Here is a 19,245-nt window from a genome sequence, read left to right on the forward strand (position 1 = left end):
ATGCTTCTTGTAGTACAAGGTTTGATTCTCTCAGTCTCCCCTTTGCCTGCTGTGCAAGTCACTTAACTATACAATAGCCCTGGGCTAAGTGGAAAATAGGTGAGCTCTTCAATTGTCTCATGGACTGGAAGCCTAATAACTACCTATAAACCACGGGTATTAAAGGTAAGGGGTCAATTTTTAAATAAAGGCTCCATCTTAGCACTCTCCTTTCAAACTTCCACATATTTTTTTTTTTTTTTTTTTACATCAGACCAAGAACAGGTCCGGATACTGTATCCTGGTAATCATTATATTTTCTGATGAGACTGCTGCTCTGTGTGTCATACTTTCCAAAAATGTTTTACCCATGTAGCCATCCTAGGACAACCTTTACTGCTCTTTAATCAGCATTCTATGTACTACCATGTTAGGTACCACAATTCAATCTAGGTCATTGTAACACCTCCTTATTACAGTATCCTAATTATACAATCAAAAAATCTAAGTAGAAGATTTGCCTGGTAAAACCCTCTCAGTGCGAGTCCATATAGCCTTTATCATATTACTCCCACCAGTTTCTTTCTACCATGAAGATCAAAGTGAATAGCTGCAGTCTGCATTTAAAGTGGAACAGCCTTACAAGACTTTCTGCAGATATATAGAGCTGAGTATATTTTTCTGCATTATTCTGTATTACAGAGCTAAATTGTTGCTTAGATATCTGTTGTCTTAGTGTTCTGCAAATATACAGAGATCAGTATATATTTTTTGGGTTTTATAATTTGCACTCTGATTCCTCACATCTCTGTTGAAACTTTTCCGCACCCCCCTCCCTGTTCTGGTAGTAGTTTAAATTTGGTGGCTTTTGCAGTGCCCGCCCCACTGTAGATTTGATCTAGGACACTTCCCCAGTCCCATCTCTTTACCGCATTCTACCTAATAAACCCTTTCTGCACTTGATTTTAGTCCTTTTTAATTTAATTACCTTTTTTCAAACTGTGTGTGGACTAATATTGCTACATACTCAAGTGTGCCAGCTTGCACTGCATGTGAATTGTTTTTACTACTGTTTTTGCTACTTTTCTGAAAAAAAAAAAAAGAAAAGAAAGAAAAAAAAAATTGTAAGCCTGTTTCCTACCTTTCCTGTAATTAGTGTTCCAGATACAGATTTGCTGTATCCAGGACTATTTGTAAGCTTCTTAGCCCCCAAGCCTTTCTGTGTTGGAGGGAAGCCTTCTAGCTTATCAGTGGGAGTGGTAAGCACTAGGTAACCTGTCTACCACATATGGAGTGGTTCTGGCCCAGAATTTGTAGTTATTGGCCGTTTGGGCGGTCTTACATCTTTCTCAACTTTCTGATTTGAAGGCCTGCATTTGCACTTGTTTCTGTCCTGTAACTCCTGGTCCCATCTCATTTGCTCACTCAAAAAAAAAAAAAAAAAAAATCTGCTTTTACTGTATTTGTGTTTCTTCCTACTTTATTTTGCTTTTGCGTCATCTTAAAAGTACTCAATTGTATTTATTACTGCTTGGTGTAACTCATTCTAAGCCTTTTAGTATAAGCACTTGGGCTTCAGACCAGTTGTTTTACATTAGGAAGGTTTGTGGCCTGCACTGTGGTGGGAGGACATGTAGCTTACATCCTTCTAAGTTGGGAACTGCTGATTGAGGGCTCAGTGTCTGTTATTCTAAAAGTGTATTAATTCTGGTTTAAGCACTTGGGCTTCACGCCAGTTGTTTTACATTAAGAAGGTTTGTGGTCTGCACTGTAGTGACAGAACAGGTAGCCTACATCCTTCTAAGTTGGGAACTGCTGATTGAGGGCTCAGTGTCTGTTATTCTAAAAGTGTATTAATTCTGGTTTAAGCACTTGGGCTTCAGGCCAGTTATTTTACATTAAAAGGGTTCGTGGTCTGCACTCTTGTGGGAGGAGAGGCTGGACTCTGCTTTTCTGAGCTGGGAATTTCTGGTTAAAGGCTTATAGTGCCTGCATATTTGAACTGTTTCTTACTGAAATTGGTACACCTTGTTTGCTGTAGCATAGACTAGATCCAGGCCTGCTGAATCTAGCTTCATTTGTATGTTGCTTGTTTGTTTGATTGTTATTTCCCTGAAACACTAATTCCACCTAAAACGCAGCTTTTCAGCGCTTCTGTGGATCCCTAGTGATATCTGCATTGCTTACTGTACTTATTTCCTTGTTTCACTTGAAAGAAAGTTACTGTTTGTCATTTTTGCATTTAAATTACCTGGCACTTGCTCACTAAAGCAATTATATAAGTCAGCACTAAAATATTAAAAGCACTACACCCTCACAAACTCCCCTTGAGTACCTTGTTCCCCTTTGGCCCCTTTTTTTTCAATTATAAAGAAATTCCCAATACTATTCTAGCATGTCCAAAGGTCAGTTGTCAATCTCCTCTCCGGTCCATCTGGTGAATCTCGGAATCTTGAGGCAATGTTACAACTGCCTCATGTACACAGACAACCCTCTCCTCCTCAACAAATTCCAACACGTAAGAGATGCAACCATATAGCCATACTGGAGGCTAAGCTCTCTCAACTCAGTACTGGCGAAACCAGTCAGGAGGAGAAGGAAACCACACTCACTACAATTCCAATCTCACATAGACCTACCATGACAGCAAACCAAACACATAAACACACAAAAACATACTCGGAGGCTTTAAATAAAAATCTGCCTAAGCAGCAGAGACCTCCAAAGCAGACACCCAAGCAACCGCTACCCCAAAACAAAACTCGTGCAACACATAGCTCACAAAGCCAGTGTGCCGAGCAGTCACAGCCCTTAAGGCTAAACAACACACCTGATACACTTGTGATAGGTGACTATCGTCAGGCACACTGACGTCCCGCTAGGATCCGCTACATAACACAAGCACTCAGGTCACTCCAAGGCAAGTACAAATATGACTCAGTCATTGTCCATGCTGGTGTGAATGACCTGAGACGTACCTCCCTGGACTACATGAAAAGAGACATAGAGGAGCTCTCTAAGCATGCAGCCCAGGCCGGTATGACCCTGACCTTGAGTAGCATCTTACCCTCACCAAGAATGATGCCACAATATGAAGACAAGATGATCAATTTCAACAATTGGCTTAAGTATTGGTGCCATTCAAAGGGGATCTAATGCCTGTCAGCCTGGGATGACATGCTCGACAAGCCACGATGCTTCACTAGGGACGGCTTGCACCTGTCATCCCTGGACTTTCGGATATTGGCAAGGCTCTTGCTACCCCCATAGTGCCTTTTTTAGGCAAGGCTCAAAAGACAAACCCACCTCCATAGGTATCACAAGGGATAAGAAACTAAGAGTAATGCTACTCAATGCCAGAAATCTAAAGCTCAAGATGCATGCACTCAAAACTCTCCTTAGCATGGAGAACATCGATATCTGTGCAGTAACAGAAACCTGGTTCAAGGCTCCCAAGAGCACCCCAGCACTACCAGGTTATACCTCATACCATGCTTTTCGGCCCCAAAACTTGGACCGTATTACAAAAGGAGGGGGAGTATCAATATTCGTCAAAGATACCCACACCTCCAGGTTGGTGGCACAGCACGAAGCATCAGAGACTATCCATGTGCAACTAACAGTGGGTAAAACTGCCTTCCAGTTTATAGCCTGCTACAGACCACCCTCCCAAACCCAGGAACCCCACTCGGCCTTCCTGAGAACACTGGAAAATATGAAGGTCTCTCCAAACACCATTATATTGGGCGACTTCAACTACCCAAACATAGACTGGGAGCATTACTCTAGCTCCAACACCCTATCCCAAAGGTTCCTAGAATTTATAAACTCAAATGCTATGGAACAACTTGTTACCACTCCCACAAGAGGGGAAAACATACTGGACCTGATCATCACCAACATGGGGACTCTATGCTCCAGACCAGAAGTGTATCCCTCACTGGTAAGATCAGACCATAAACTAATCTCACTGGATATTCACATCCTGACTCCACCCCCTGCCCTGAACACCACAGTGAAAAACTTCTCTAAAGCAAACTTCACACTCCTCAAAACCGAGGTAGAATCCTTCAAAGCCCCCGGGGGCCTGTGAAAAATATGGCCCAGACCGCAGAATCCTTTATAAACGCATTCTATGAACACCTTCAGGAATGCATGGATCATGCAATCCCAAATAAAACCAAGACCCAATCCTCCAAAGGCAGACGTCCTGTCTGGTGGACCCCAGCCATAAACAAACTATACAATAGAAGGAGGAAGCTACTACATGATAGAGCAAAATCCCAAAAAGGGAAGGCACCTCTGATCAGTATTAGCAAAAAACTACGGGCACTCATAAAATCGTCCAAGGCCAGCTTTGATAGAAAAATTGCACAGGACACTAAGGATAATCACAAGGCTTTCTTTAGTTATGTTAGGAACCTGGGTGGGAATTCCCAGATATGCTCAGAATTAGTCCAAAATGACAAAAATACACCGAACCCACAGCCATTGCCAACATACTAGCTGACAGGTTCAGCGCAAACTTCTCCCCTCCCCACCAAAAGGGCAAATATTTATCCCAGCAGAGTGCTGCCCCCCGACATCTCAGATGCTCAGGTAAGAGCTGCCCTCTCCAAAGCAAAAAACACAGCATCAATGGGACTAGACGGTGTCCCAGGCTGCCCTACATGAACTCCAAGAAGAGCTAAACCCAAACATAAAACTACTGTTCAATCTCAGCCTTACTACAGGATATGTACCCAAAGAGTGGCATACAGCAACAGTGGTCCCTCTCCACAAAGGTGGTGCCTCAACGGATCCTGGAAACTATCGCCCCATAAGCCTGACTAGCTTGGTCTGCAAAGCTATAGAAAGGATCATCATGGACCTCATAAATAAAGATATTGGGGACCTACAGACACTGGATCCTACCCAGTTTGGCTTTGTTAAGGGCAGATCCTGCCTCTTAAACCTGGTTGATTTCTTTGAAACAGTCACCAAGGCCATTGACAAGGGGAAGGTGGTCCACACAGCCTACCTGGACCTTGCAAAAGCCTTCGATAAAATACCCCACTTGGGCATTATAGATAAGCTCACCAGCTTAAATATAGACCCCTATGTCACTAGATGGGTTGCAAACTGGCTCAAGGACAGAACCCACATGGTTAGAATTGCTGGAGCCATGTCAGACTCCAAACTAGTTACAAGTGGCATCCCACAATGCTCAGTCCTGGGACCTCTCTTGTTCGGTATATATTTCTCGGAGGTACAGGCCAACACGGAAGGACTGTGGCTGACTAAGTTCGCAGATGACTGCAAACTGGGCGCCATAATCGATTCTCCAGCCGACACAAGCATCCTCCAAAAGGGCCTCATAAAAACAGACAACTGGTGCCAGAGCCATGGCCTCAAGCTAAACGCCAAAAAGTGTGTAGTCATCCCCTTTGGCAAAACAAAGTGCCCACAAATTACCACATAGGTGGTAATCCATTAAGTACAGAAGAAGTAATTAGGGACCTGGGGACCCAAGTTGATAGCAATCTCTCATTTGACAACCATGTGGCCAAAGTGGTTAGAAAAACATTTTATATAGCCCACCTAATCATGAAGGGATTCACATCTAGATCAGGGAGGTCATCGTGCCTCTTTACTCATCCCTCATCAGGCCCATAATTGAGTACAATGCCCCTTTTGGGATGTACCTTACCAGACACCTGCAGCAACTGGAAAGACCACAAAAGTACCTCACCAAGAGGATCATAGGGCTCAAACAGATGCCATATGCTGCCCGGTTAAAGAAACTCCAGCTCTACTCAGTGGCATACTGCCTGCTCAGTGGCGATCTGTGCCTGACGTATAAAGCCATGTCCAACCCGGAATTAATGGACATGCTGCACCTCAGAAAATCCAAATCCCATCGAGCTGCGCGCTCGAGAGACTTGAGCCTCAACACTGAAATAAATAGGACATGCTGGAGGGACAGATTCATAACCCAGAGGCTCCCTTCACTCTGGAATAAAATCCCAGTCCAGGTTAGGCAGAGTCCCTCATTGACTCTCTTCAAGAGGAATCTTTATGAGTGGATGGGAGATCGTAAGTTTACCCCGGGTATCACTTCTGTGTCACTGTTAGACAGAGGCACAGTATACTAACCTCGAAAAAGGGCATAGCAAAATTAATTTAAAATGGGCGGTGAAAGCCAAACACACTCTGGCTAGGCTTATAAATGCCCTAGGGCAGATAGCCTAGTATGAACCTATGAACATACGATTAAGTGCAGACTGCCTCACACTGAGGTATGCAGCATGTGCGAAAGAATAAGCTCTCTGATGAGCTGCTCTAATAAAAGGCACAGTGATGGCACAAGTGTGCAACTCAGTTCTAAAATAACCGTGGTAGGTATTCTTTCAAGCCCTACTGCCTTTTCAAGTCTTAGTTCTTACAGTCATTTCAGAACACTTTAGAAACAGGTTTAACTGCCTTATCATTGTTATATCTACTGTGTGAATGCAGTAAATCCTCTCTCTCCTCCCCCCTATGTGAATACTGAGTGAAGTATCAGTTTAACTGCCCTACTTTTCGTGGTCCCTCCATACTTACCCCAAATTAACTAATCCTTAACATCCCTACTCTCCATTTATCTTTATTTGTTCACTTACACATTTTGCAATAAAATGTTTTACTCTCCACTGTCACTGATACAGCTAACATTTCATTACTATAGGCCTTTTGCCTTCCATTTCCCTCTCCTGATAACATTGGCTTTAATTAGTACAGTTCTGTCTCACAACTTACTATACATCCTGAATGCCATTTCTCCCAAAATGTTATGAACCCAGTCTAAAAGTTATATTTCTACACAAAGGCTGGTTGCTTCTGTGATGTTTGTTATACAGTACATCTGTAGTGGCCTCACATATTTAAGGCATAAACATTCCAGAAGAAAGCAACATTAGCCAAGGCTGTTATAGTAGAGTGCACTTAAAACTAAATATTCAATATCATTACATACCTGGGTAGCTGACTAGCCATATTGCTTAATCAATGGGCATCCATGCTTATCTGATACAAGGCAAACAAACATTGCCTGCATGTCTACTGGGGTACTAACATAACTGCATACTTCTCAATCTCTTAGTTCAAGAATCAGGGACAAAGACCCAAAATCAGGGACAGCTGTTAAATATTATATTATAGTTAGAAATCTCATAAAACCGGCTTAGCTGACCACAATAACTGACAAATAGGATATAAGTAACAACAGCGAGAAAGGCTGTCCAGCAGGCAAGGCCCCTGGTCAGGTTCAACTGTCGGCTGGGACTCAGGGAATGACAATTTAGGATGGGGGAAGAAAGGAAGTATGTTAAACAGGATGAAACAAGGCAACATCAGGTCTATTGTTGTGGTAAGTATATAACAAGTATCTAATGTTGTCTTTTTAGTCTGGTTCAATAATTGGGACAGATTTCCAAGCTACCCATAAAATCCAGGTGGCATCAAGGAAGGATATTCCTGAGAATGGTGGAGCTAAAGGATGTGAGATCTGGATTGTACATCTAACCTGTAATGCGACACAAAGGTATGAACAGTCGACCAAGCAGCTGCAGCATAAATCTCATCCGTGGGAACCCTACCCATAAAGGCAGTGGCGGTAGCCACCACTCTTAACAGAATGAGACTTTGATGTGTCATGTAATGCCAGTCTCATTTTTTCCTAAATAAAGGCAATACAGTCGGAAAGCACCTGGACAGTGTTACTTTAAAATCTCCTTGACCCAATTTAGCATTTGAAAAGGCAAGGAAGGGTTGATCAGACTTTCTGATATCCATTGTCTGTGTAAATAAAACCTGAGTTGATGAACATCTAATAAATGTAGGGTATATTCCCCTTTGTTAAATAACTTTGACAAAAACCCTGCCAGATTGACAGTTTGATTAAGGTTTGCTTCAGAGACCACCTTTGTGAGAAAGTGGGGTTTGTTCTCAAAGATACTCTATCATTATGAAAAAAAGACATGGAGGTTTACATGATGAGGCTTGTAACTCCAAAATCCTCAAAGCAGATGTGACAGCCACCAAAAACTGTCTTCCAGAAGAGAAATTTTAGATCCACAGCAGAAGCAGGCTCAAATTGAGCTTTTGTCAAGGCCTGAAGCATGATAGTAATATCCCAAAGGGGAACCTGATCCTTGATTGAAGGTCTTACAAGGAAGGAAGTTGCTTTCAAAAAAATCTCATGGAAATTCTTAGAAAAGTAACAAAAGTCTGATTCTGCTGCAAGCGAAAATTGGTAATGGCCACAAATTGTACCTTAATAGATAAAAAAAATACTGGATCATTTGTGGAATAATTCTGCCAAAAAATCTAAAATTTATGGAAGAGGAGCTGAGAAATGGTCTAAACCTCTGGAGGAAGCCCATATTGTAAATCATTTCAATTTACTAAACTACATTTTCTGGTATTTGTTTTTTTTTTTTTGTGAGCAGGATAACATTTGATTAACTGTGCAAACAGTCTAGCATCACTGGCCACAATTAAAACTGGAGAAACCATTTGGTAATTTCAGTGTTTTCAGGTCCTGATGAGGCTGACCTGATGGATGAAAAAGAAGGTCTGGATGAGGGTCCAACACCCAAGGTGGATGTATAAGATGAGGCCAGAGAATAGGAAACCAAACCTGCCTTGGCCAAAATGGAGCAATGAGGATAACTTTGGTCTTGTACCTCCTGGCTTTCTGAAGAAACATGGTGTATCGGAGGAGAGGGAGGAAAGGCATAAAGGAGATACAGGGGCCACTTGTGGACTAGTGTGTCTCATGGTGCCCGTCCCTGTGGAAGGGATTTGGCTAAAGCAACTGCTGCACTTGTTGCTTAGCAGTGAAGCAAAAAAGTTTGGCCCCAGTGACTAAAAATCTGCATCATCACTGTCTGATTGAGGGACCAGTCATGGGGCAAAAAAAAAAAAAAAAAAAATCAGACCTACTCAGTTCTTCTGCTAGAACACTGGAAATCCCTGGAATGTATGCTGCAATTAGAAAACGATGGGAAAACATTGCCCATTGCCACACACTCATAGCTTCTCAACACAATGGATACAAATGGGCTCCTCCCTGCTTGTTGATGGACACATACCAGAACACCCTCACATTGTCCATCTGAATGGAAATCACACCATCATGGGAGGGGGGGGTCAGATAGGTCTGCAACACTAAGAAGACTGTTCTCATCTCCAAGATATTGATGTGAAGACTAGCCTATGTTAATGAGCAAGGTCTTTAAGCAGTCTTCCCCTCAAAATGCCCCACACCTCCATCCCCAGAAGGGAAGTGTAAAATCTGGAAGGTCATAAGCAAGTGCACTGAAGGTTATGAGTACGTGATTAACTGCACAAAGCAAACTAGTACTGAACTTTGTGAAGTTATGTGATCAGGCAACAAGCCTTATTTGGACTCGTATCAGATTTTCTTTTTCTGCCTAGAAATAACTGCTCAGGTGTGTCTTATTGTCTACGGGGAACCACCTGAACGGTATATGCAAATCTTCCTTTGTTCATTGGTGTGTGTATATGAAATGTTATCAGTATTATCTAAACGTATATAAGCTCACAGTTTCTTTTGCTCGTGGAGACTCTGTGCATTTACTTTTGGGTCTCCCACACGTGTGTTAATAAAAGTTACTACGAAAGAGAGAACTGGTGTGTTGTATTGTTAATTACTTGTATTAAATTCCTTGGAAACTTTACAAGAAGTTGAAATTTACTTAACAGTTGGTGCCATGACTCGGATCAGAAATCCGGGGATAGGGTTCTGCATACGGCTGATGTCTCATTTAATGGGCCCTTGGACAGTTTTCTGTCCTTCAGGATATCAGCCATTTATTTGTAGGTGCCAGACACACATTGAAAAAGGATTTTTTTTCCTCTTTTTTTTTTTTCTCTCTTTCGTGGAACTTTCAAAAGGTAGGTGGTATATGAATTATTACTGAGTGAGTGTGGGTTAAACGATAATTTTATGGCAACATAAGTATGACTGTGGGTTGAAACGATAACCTTCTGGCGAAATAAGTGTGTGTGTGAGGGTAAAAAAAAAAAAACTGTGTGACCATAGGAGCTAGTGTAGGTAAAGAATTTGAGCCAGAAAGAGGAACTCCTGCCGGCTACATGTTTTATAAAGTATCGAAACAGAGTTGTTTGTATCTGAATCATTGGGTTGCCCTCACTAAGAATGACGGGAAATTATGCTTCTCAGCTAATGGCAGCTTTGATAAAGACATTCTGGCTAATTTGTAAAAGAAGTTTAAGGAAAAAGGGAAAAAAGCACTGCCAGGGTGTTGGGTGGCTTTCAATGATTGGCAAGCGTAGTCAAAAGATAGGGAAAAGGAGTAGTAAGAAGCTTAAAGTTTAACCAAGGCAAATTAAAGGGACAATTGAGGGTACTAAGCCATACAGTATACAAAATGGGAACAGTAGAAGGGAAACATTTAGAAACTCCACTTTATAAAGGATTGTATCCTGTACTGGAACCAAGCCAGGTAAATTTAGGCTCCCCAGAATCTTCCAAAGAAAAATACGTTTTCACCCCACCATGACCGACGGCGTTGCCTGTGTATGACATAGCTGGCCAACAGCAGGTGCATGAACCACCGCCCCAGCAGCAGGTGCCACATTCTGCTATGTCCCAATCTATACAGCAACCCACCAATAATACTGCTCAGTGACCTCCGCTGTTGCAAGTTGCGGCCTAACCAATACCTGTAGTTAGTGTTCCACAAGTCGCATCTACTTCAGCTGGCACTGCTAGGGAAAGCTCAGACTCGTCTGACCCTAGACTTCGGCTTAGGGAAGGATTGATACTTGATACTACCGGCCCAGCAGCACACACTAGGTATAGAGAGTTGAACATGATGTACATCAAATTCCTTAAAAATAAGAAGAAGAAGCAGGGGCCGAAAGGCTCACGGAAGCCAGTCGGACATTTTCAGATTTTTATCGATACTGGCAAAGGGTATTTAGGTCCAGATAAATTTAACCCTCATGCTGATCGAGACACTTCCTCATCGTTGTCTTCCGAGGAAGATGAAAGGTTATTATCCCATACAAGAGGTCCCAAACATTGCGCATGGCAGGGATAAAACCGCTCCTTCTACCATAAGTGTTACAAGGGCGTGGTCAGCTGTGGATTTTTAGGCGATTGTTAAGTCACAATCGCCTATATGGTCTAATCCAGCAAAGTTCAAGCGAATTTTAGCTGGCCATGTTAGTCTCCAAAACCCTATAATTGAGGAAGTAAGGACAGTATGCAGTTCTAGCCGACCTGTTAAAACGAATACGGGACCATGCCAATGTCCTGAATCCTGATCCACAACATGCAACTACAGGTGATGATGGCTTTGATTCGGTTAGAAACCACATATTGGATGCCATTAAAGTTATTTGCCCTCCCCTCCCTAACTGGTCAAAAATTAAGGCCATCCAACAATGGGAGGGCGAACCAGTGGACTCCAACGGATGTCTTTGAGGCCTACTCAGGGTACCCTGAACCGACAGAGGGCCCTGCAGCTAGTGGGCTTTCTGCTACCGTTCTGGATGGACTTTTGCCCATGGTTCATAACCATTTAAAAAAGGTATGTTTGAAATGGCCAAGCCTGGGCTTACACAAACTAGTCACCCAGGTGCAGTATTTGTCTGATCTCATGGTAAAAGAAATAAAAATGCAGAATCAACTTATTCAAGCACAACTACATATATGTTTTCTTCCTTTGGGCAGCGGGGTCGAGGGGGATGAAATCGTTCGGGCAGCAACAGGCAAGGGTTTCGTATGCACTGCCCTTCACAATGACCTCCCGCCAGTAATGGTTTCCGACAGCAAGGTCGTAGACAAATGGGGGATGGTGGAAAAAATAATGGAGGAAATAGCAACCCTTGTTTTAACTGTAGACAAGCTGGCCACTGGTGGGACAGTTGTCCTTATCTAGTACCATAACCACCACCTCCCTCCCAGGAATTTTCACCGACAAACCCCTTTAGACAGAAGGAGCAGGCTCAACCTGGCCACAACCAGCACTGGGACTCCTCTTGGACCCCAACGCAGCTATGTATTTTTCAACAAGCTTTACATATACCTACATTTTCAGATCAGTGGTTATTAAAACTACAAAATCATATGATTCCAAAGTGGCTCAGCGAATGTAAGCAAAGTGTAAACGGGATGCGGATTCTATTTGAAAACATCCAGATGGGTGCCCTGTGGCACCCAGAGCTTTCTTACATCAATTAATCTGGGCATATCATCTTCCTGCCCATCTGGGTCAAAATTCACTAATTAAACTTATCCAATATGACTGGTATGCACCTGGCCTTTCAGAGTCTGTGCGTCACTTTGTATCAAGCTGCTCAATTTGTTTACAATTTAACATTTCAAAAGGCACTCAGGTCACACCCCAGCCTCTACCAAAACCTTTAGGCCCATTTTGTGCACTATAACAGGACTTTATTAAACTACCTCCCTCTGCACATTTCAAATATGTTCTTACTGTAATTGCTGTGTTTTCTGGCTTGGTTGAGGCCTATACATGTCCTAAAAATAACGCTACTTCAGTCGCTAAAAAACTGTGTACCAATTTCATACTGTCTTTTGGGGTACCATGCCATATTTATTTATTTATTTATTTTATTTTACATTTGTTGACCGGGATAAATCCGACTGGATATATGTCCATTTTCAGCGGAGGCCCGGGGAGAAAAGCTCCACATGTAGAGTACAATTACATACAAGTTAAGAAGGTACATGTTAATACATTGTTGTAGTAAAAACAAGATAGAGAAAAAAAAGAACATGTCATATAGGTGATTAATATAAAATTTCTCTGATGTATACTTTAATAGACAAGACAACAATGTGAAACAGATGGAGACAGACAAAAGTTTAAATATACGTATCCTAGGAAGTCATACCTTTTAAAGGAGAGATAAGAGTGATAGGTAGAATAGAGAAGAAAGGAATAACAGAATTAGGGGTGAAGAGAGAAGGATAAGGAGAGATAAACAGAAGGAGAAAAATTGCTTGATAGAGGAGAAGAAGAAGTAAGCTAATATGAATATTCTGATAGAGGCACACACTTTAGCTCTCAACTGACACAAGCTATTTGTAACATGTTGGGTACTGTACTGAAATTTCATTGCCCTTACAGACCCCAGGCTTCTGGTATTATTGAAAGGGCTAACCAAACCAACAAGGTTCGATTATACAAGCTTACTGCTAAACTGGTCTCACATGGGTACAAGCACTGCCTTTAGTTTTATTTTCCATGCAGGGCCAGCCTCATCATTCTAAGGGTCTCTCTCCCCATAAAATTATTATGGGCCAACCCATACAAATGCCTCTTACCCCGCTACCCCACTTTTCTGACTATCAATTGCATGATGCAGATTTGTTAGCCTATTGCAAATCACTCGTTTCATTTTACAGCGCAACCACCACCTGATTCTGATCTAGCAAATCACCTTCAACCAGGAGACTGGGTCTATGTTAAGTTGTTCAGTCTAAAAACAGCCTTACAGCCTCACTATAAGGGGCCCTGTTTGGTTCTGCTAACTACTTCTACTGCTGTTCGACTGCAAGGTTCCTCCACCTGCATACACATTTCCCAAGTCAAAAAAGTCATACCCTCTAAAAATCAACAGTCACTTTCCTTTTCCTCACCTCAGGACATTCCTAAACCTGTGGCACTTCATACCCGAAGCCACACCAAGTCACCATCTTCAAGTTTTGTCTCTTCACCCATTATGACTGCACCTTCTCCGGATGCCACCCATCTTTTAGACGACTCGACTGATTCTAGCAACAGGACATTTTACCCTTTTGGTATGCCTGCATCATTTCAACCTCAGCAGGCTGCGTGGACCATGGCATTTCCTCAGAGACATTGTATTTGCATTTGCAGTACTCTCCTGGCAAGCCTCCTTATTTTGTTATGGCTGTTTCTTTTTCCTGCTACCCTTACTGACTTTATGACCACACAACCACTTCTTATCTACCACCGTGCTTTTACTTGGCTCCCAAACTTTAACACATACCATGCCTTCAAGTTAACCTATACCTCGACTTTTAATGTCAGTAACTGCTGGGTTTATACTGCCATCCCAACTGCCCATGATGACATCTTAATAACCATTTCTCCCCTCAATGCTTCTTTGTATCAACCTATAATGACTAACCTCACTGGGGGATTGTTATCACATCCCAACAAGACTGCATCATTTTCCTTGGCCTTTCACCAGCATGGCATTTTGTGTCTAAAGCAGAACGGATCCAAAAAAGTGTGATAGAGCAGCTGTGACATTTCTATCATAAGAGTGTGCCATGCTGTCCTTTTATCCTCCATTACAAACCAATCGAGATTCAGAGAAGTATCTTTTTCGGACTGGAGATTATGCCCACAGGGCACGGCCAAGAAGAAAGCAACATCTAAGAGTCTAAACACCCACAGGCTACTTCATCAACAAGAATTGATTTTTGAAGATGAGATGCGGGAACATGACCTGTCAAAATATGCCCAGATGCACGGCGACATGGGTTTTGATGTGTTCTTTCGTACTGTGACTAACAATAAAGCTTCTGAAAATGCCTCAAAGGTGATACTGAATGATGGCTGCTATTTTGTATGTGGGAAGAAAGCATACAAGTGGTTACCTGACAGCTGGTGTGGCAGTTGTTTCTTGGGGTATTTAGTCCCACCTATATGACACATGACTACACTACCCCAAGGAAAAATCCAAAACATCCGAGAAGCAAAGTCTCAAAAAAATCCAGTGGGTAAGGTGGATGCATCTTGGATCTACCATCACAACCTTGCTCATGCCAGCACCAAGGGGTTAGCACACATGGATATTGGGGATGATGTCATTTCCTGGGCTGGCATGATACCTTCTTATGGGAAGATCAAATCAATCTGGGAATTAAGAAAATTGTCCAAACTCCTTGAAACTTTAAGCAATATGACCTTCTCACCATTAGAACTTGTGACTGATAATCTGACTGCCATGAGAGCAGTGTTCCTGCAGAACCATATGGCCCTTGATTTTGTGCTTGCGGCTAAAGGGGGTACTTGTGCTTTCGTCCATGAGGAGTGCTGTACTTTTATTCCTGACAATCAGCATGAGATAACGAGTCATTTGGAACGGATTCAGAAGGTGTCGGATCTGTTGGAGGCTAAGGAGGCCGACAGCTCCACCTGGTCATGGTTGACCAATTTATTCTCCAGCTGAGCTGGTAGCATACTCAAACTACTGATGTTGGTTGCCATTCTTGCATTACTAACTTTTCTGGTTCTTTTCCTGATAAAGACACTAATTTTGAAATTGTTGGCTGCTAAGGCAGCAAAAACACAACCTAAGTTTTATATGCCATTCTTAAAGGATGATGACAATGAAGTGAATGCATGCAATAAAGCTGAAAATTCAGAAGTCATGGTAATGTTGAATTATGGGAAAATTATATGGTGGTGCTTAATCAGCATCAAATGGGAGATTGTAAAATCTGAAAGGTCATAAGCAAGTGTATTGAAGGTTAAGAGTATGTAAATTAAAGGTTATGAGTATGTGATTAACTGCACAAAGCAAACTAGTAATGAATTTTGTGAAGTTATCTCATCAGGAAACAAGCCTTACTTGGACTCGTATCTGATTTTCTTTTTCTGCCTAGCAATAACTGCTGAGGTGCGTCTTTTTGTCTACGGGAACCACCTGATTGGTATATGCAAATCTTCCTTTGTTTATTGGTGTGTGTATATAAAATGTTATCAGTATCATCTAAACATATATAAGCTTACAGTTTCTTTTGTTCGGGGAGACTCTGTGTATTTACTTTGGGTCACAGAAACATGGCTATAACCAAATGTTAGCAACACCAAAATATTACCAAACTGTAACATAATTAGGAGTGATTGAACTAAAAGGAAAAGTGGTGAAGTAGCCATATTATACCCAGATCACACCAACCTAATCACTTATGATGCCCCCATACCACAATTCAATAACGCAGAACTTCTCAACACTTTCTCAAAGTAAATAAGCACAAACAGATCTGTATCATTCCTTATACATTCCCCCCAGGCAATAATATCAATGTATTAGAAGACATTCTACACTGGAGCTCAAAACTTCCACTCCTCATGAAACAGTAATACTAGGAGATGTGACTATTAATTGGCTTGACTTTATATGCACCTCCCCTAAATTTAGCATAAATCATTTTGGATACAAAAAAAAAGTTATGTACTCACCATAACGTTCCATGTTTGTTGTCCATCTCGCCATTCATTCTTACTTGGATGGGGGTTCAGAGCCAATACTTGGCTCCGAATCGGCCAAATACACAGCTGGAAGTCTCAAACTTGGCTGGTGGCAAGGTAGATATCCCCATGATGCAGTGGTGCAACTCTCCAGATCTTGTTTGTTGCTAATATACACACACACACATATATATATATATATATATATATATATATATATATATATATATGTGTGTGTGTGTGTGTATGACCCCATGTCAAGGAGAAACAAACAGTCAAGGACCTCATATAAAGAGGAAAGATCACCACCAAGTCCTCTAGGAGTCCTTGGATGGGGGAAGGAGGGAGGGATCGTAAAAATGAATGGCGAGATGGACAACAAACATGTAACATTATGGTGAGTACATAACTTCTTTATGTTAAGTTGTCCTATCTTGCCTTCATTCTTACTTGGATGGGACAGCGTCCCTAGCACCTTTTTCCCGGGTGGCTCACAAGAGTACACCTTTGAGCACAGTGGAACCAAAGGAGGCCCTGTCCCTGGAGGCCAAATCCACTTTGTAATGAGTGATAAACGTATGAGGATTGACCCACGTATCTGCAGCACAAATACTGTCCATAGACATTCTGGCCTGAAAGGCAGAGGTTTGTAGCTAATGCTCTAGTTAAGGGACCTCTAATTCTGAATGGTAACTTTCTATTATTGAAGGTATAGATAAAGGTGATACAACTTGAGAGCCAATTAGAAAGGGTGACTTTAGATACTGGCATACCCTTTTTTGCCTCAGAAAAGGTGATGAATAATTAATCGGATTTCCTGAAATCTTTAGTTCTATGCAAACAGAATCTGAGCTGTCTATGCACGTCCAATTGATGGAGTTTATACTCTGCCTTGTTGCTATGGTTGGGGAAAAACACCGGGAGCTCAATGGATTGATTGATATTGGACTGAGAGCAAACCTTACGTATAAAGGTTGGATTCGTTTGTAACGATACCCTATCCTTATGAAAAATCAGATATGGAGGTCTGATTGACAGTGGTTGCAAACCTACTAGAAAAATGGTCTTCCAGGAAAGAAATCTGAGGTCACAAGATGAAGAAAGCTCAAAAGTACAGTTTTGTACCTACCATAAATGTAGATGTTCGAAGATCCACATTGCTGCAGTCCTTACTTATGGGTAGTCCGCTGTCCTCAGTCGGCCCGAATACCAAAGTATTAGGCTGACGTCGGTCATGGGCGCTCAGATCTGACATCAGAGCGTCAGGTTATAAAAGCGCATGACCGACGTCATATCCTCAGTCTTTTCTTGCCCCAGATGTCAGAAGGCCCTAAAAAGAAAGGCCACAGCCCAAAAACAGGATACCTCCCAAAAACATGCCCAACAACAACCATCACCCAAACCATATTACCATGCCAAACTACAGAGGGAAGGAGGGAGTTGGACTGCAGCAATGTGGATCTTCAAACATCTACATTTATGGTAGGTACAAAACTGTACTATGTTCTTCATCTCACATTGCTGCAGTCCTTACTTATGGGTAGAATCCCAAAGCAGAGGTAAAGGGAGGATGGCAAAATCATAAAGCATTAGGGGCTGCTAAAATGCCCTGTAATATTGCAGAGGCAAATCCAGCCCTAGACGTAGAATAAAGAGGAAGGTGGTAATGCTTGGAAAAAGTATGTACTGAACTCCAAGTGGCTGCTTCCAAAATATCTTTGTAGCTACCCCTTAGAAAGGCAGTAGAAGTGGCAGTAGCTCTAGTGGAATGAGGTCTGATTCCAGCCGGAACCTCCTTACCATGATGGGAATAACAGAAAGAAATACAAAACCCAATCCATTTAGAAATAGTTTGTTTTGAAACAGGTTTCCCCTGAGAACCCAAAGCAAAAGAAACAAACAACTGCTGAGACTGCCTGAACCCTTGGTTCTGCTCAAATAATAACGTAACTGTCTGTGAATATCCAAAGTATGCAAAATCTTCTCCCCTTTATTTTGGGGGTTTGCATAAAAAGTAGGCAAATGAATAGTTTGGTTCAAGGCCACACTAGAAACCACTTTAGGCATAAAGGAAGGATTAGTACTAAAGATACCTATCCTTATGAAAAATCAGGAAAGGTTCCACTGCCATAAGGGCCTGTAATTCAGAAACCCTTCTTGCAGAGGTAATGGGCAACAAAAAAGCAGTCTTCCATGAGAAATACTTTAACTCGGCAGTAGCTGCAGGCTCAAAAGGTTGTAGAGTAAGTTTTTCCAACACAAAATTGAGATCCCAAGCAGGAGTAGGAGCTCTACGTGGGGGTCTTATGTTCTTTGCCCCTCTAAGAAATTGCTTAAACAAAGGATGGGAAAATAAAGGAGGGTCACAGTCATAGTGAGCCGAAATGGCTGCAGCATGAACCTTTATCGAGGAGAAAGACAAACCCTTGTCCAATAACTCAGTAAGATATTGAAGAGAAGCACTTAAATCAGGCTTGGAAACATCAAAGTCCTTAGCTTTGCTCCAAAGAAAAAATCTCCTCCATTTATCTGCGTAAACTTTCCTTGTACTAGGCCTTCTGGCCTCCAAAATAACATTCAAAACTTGTTGTGGAAGCTGAGACCCTCCAGGGTCTAAAACAGAATATGCCAAGCTGTGAGATGTAGAGACTGAATCTTGACATTGAGGAAGTGATTGCCCTCCTGAGACAAAAGATGCGGAATCAAAGGCAGAGGCCATGGAGGCTCCCGTACTAAACTCCTCAGTAGTGGGTACCAGTGCTGTCGAGGCCAATCCGGCGCTATCAGAATCATGGATGGCTTGTCTATTCTGGCCTTCAGGAGTACCTTGGGAATGAGAGGCAGAGGTGGAAAGGCATAGACATGAAGATTGCTCCAACTGAATGATAGAGCGTCCACCTTCCAAGCTGTGGGATGAAACATTTTTGTGCAAAACTTTGGCAACTGCAAATTTAGTGGAGAAGCGAACAGATCTATGTCTGGAGTCCCCCATAAC

The 19,245-nt window shown here is 42.1% G+C and overlaps 1 protein-coding gene across 1 annotated transcript in view; it reads right to left on the reverse strand.

Annotated features, from left to right (window-relative positions):
• Window positions 1-19,245, reverse strand: part of TONSL (tonsoku like, DNA repair protein) — a 1,124,870-nt gene that overhangs the window by 785,616 nt on the left and 320,009 nt on the right. The window lies entirely within an intron of this gene.

This window comes from Protopterus annectens, chromosome 3.part1 (genome assembly GCF_019279795.1).
Source record: "Protopterus annectens isolate FY-2018-M chromosome 3.part1, PAN1.0, whole genome shotgun sequence".
Taxonomy (NCBI): Eukaryota; Metazoa; Chordata; order Ceratodontiformes; family Protopteridae; genus Protopterus; species Protopterus annectens.